Raw genomic sequence first — 2,375 nt, 5'->3', positions numbered from 1 at the left:
CAACCCTCTGGCAAAAATAACTCTCTCTTATCAAAATAGGTTCGTGTGTTAGGCGAATCAGTATCCCAGAGGTCTTCCTCCCATGAAAGGGTTAATGGTAGCGTATTAATTAACAAGCTCCTGTGACACTTAGTTTAATAACAGGATAATGAAACACAATAACGAAACAGATTACTGGAGTTGCCCAATCAGTATTAATTCCCTCAGGATCAGCGTCTCTCTCTGCTGAAATAAAACTTCCTTGCGTTTTCTGGAATAAATTACTAAAAAGAAGCCACTACGACAGGGCTAATAGGCATCTCACTCACTCTCTCTCTCTCTCTAAATACAGTATAGTTAACTTCATCAAGGCTAGGGAGATTACAATGGGTGGTGTGGAAGGCTGCAGTAAGCTCTCTCTCTTTCTCTCCCTCTCCCCCCCCCCTCTCTCTCTCTCCATTGCCCTACTTCCCCTAATATTCTTCCTCCCCTCCCCATACCCTCCTCTTTCTCTCCACTTTCACTTTAGCCCTTCCACTGCCTTCCTCTCCCTCTCCCTTTACCCTCATTCTCTCCCCTCACTTCCTTCCCCTCCCCCTCCCTCTCCTCTTCATGCATGTTCTTCACGCTAGGGTAACCATTCTCTCTCTCTCTCTCTCTCTCTCTCTCTCTCTCTCTCTCTCTCACACACACACACACACACACACAAGCCGAAGACGCCACTTAAGTTATATTCTTGATGTTACCACTCAAGTGCATATCAGCTTAGACAAACTTCCTAGCAAAGTGGTAAATTAAAGATGTATTTAACTTGTGTCATTCCAAGTCTCTCCTAAGCTGTATAATATCGTCTGGTGAGAGAGAGAGAGAGAGAGAGAGAGAGAGAGAGAGAGAGAGAATCCTCAGCCTGAACCACTTTCCTCCGATGTTTAAGAGTATTTACTACTACAAATAATAATAATAATATTATTATTATTATTATTATTATTATTATTAACATCATCATCATCATCATCATCATCATCATTATTATTATCATTATTATTATTATTATTATTATAATTATTATTATTATTTTCATACTTTTTACCCTGACAAATTTATGAAGCTGTAAATAGATGAAGTCTTAATTAACTCCTAACAGGCATCCTAGAGATGAAAAATAGAGTTGCAATAAAATCATGAAAGTAGCCACTAAAATAAAAAGTCCTCGGGATGAAGGGGCCTTTTTATCATACTAGCCTTGAGAATAAATAGGAAGTGGTTGGGCTAAAGAGGATAATTTCTTCATTTATTACCCCAATTAGGGTTGTGAATGAAACTGAAGGAGTGGCGCTCTCTCTCTCTCTCTCTCTCTCTCTCTCCTTCCACTCCCCTTCCTTCTCCCTCTCCCCTCTTTCCTCCCTCTCCTTCCTCTTCCCTCATTCGCTCCCTCCCTCCCTTTTCCCCTATTCCCTCTCACTCCCCTCATTCCCTCCCTCTCTTCCCTCTATCTCACTTCCTCCTCCCTTCCTCCTCTCCCTTCCACCTTCATGCCCTTCCTCTCCTTTCCATGACCATGCTCAAAGTTCAATAAATAAATAAATAAATAAATAATAAAATAAAATCGACTCTGCTGTATACTCTTCCTTAATTTCTTTACTATGATATATTTTCGTTCTTCCTTCTACGTCCAAACTATTTTTTTTTTTTCAACAAAGAAATAATATCGAGTAGTGAGAGAGTCAATGATGGCTACATATAACCCCTCCATTCAAAAAAAAATAAAAGTCACCCTTATGTCCAATAAACATAAATAAAAGTCACCCTTATGCCCAATAAAAATAAATAAAAGTCACCCTTATGCCCAATAAACATAAATAAAAGTCACCCTTATGTCCAATAAACATAAATAAAAGTCACCCTTATGCCCAATAAAAATAAATAAAATAAAAGTCACCCTTATGCCCAATAAAATAAATACAGTAGAATAAAAGTCACTATTCAGCCCAATATAAATAAAAGTCACCCTTAAGCCCAATATAAATAAAAGTCACCCTTAAGCCCAATTAAAAGAAATATGTCACCCTTAAGCCCAATAAAAATCAGTAAAATAAAAGTCACCCTTAAGCCCAATAAAACTGTCTGCAAGTATCATTAATAAAATACAAACCAAAGATAGTCAAAGGGAATGCAAAATGGTCTCCACACACTGACATTACTCTGATATACTTCTGTGCAAAATGCCACGCTGATTAATAAACACACATGGACATACGATCCAAAAATATAGGTGCATCGTGACCTCTGATCCAATGAAACTCTTTAAAATGCCTAAAAAATAAAAATAAAAATAATGAAAAGGGTGTCCGGTAGTATTTTCCCGAAGAACAACTGCGTGAATGAAGAAAAATGAA

This window comes from Coenobita brevimanus, chromosome 86, assembly GCF_032717465.1.
Source record: "Coenobita brevimanus isolate Jiangsu-jjx chromosome 86, ASM3271746v2, whole genome shotgun sequence".
Classification (NCBI taxonomy): Eukaryota; Metazoa; Arthropoda; class Malacostraca; order Decapoda; family Coenobitidae; genus Coenobita; species Coenobita brevimanus.
Note: the sequence above shows the minus strand (reverse complement) of the source record.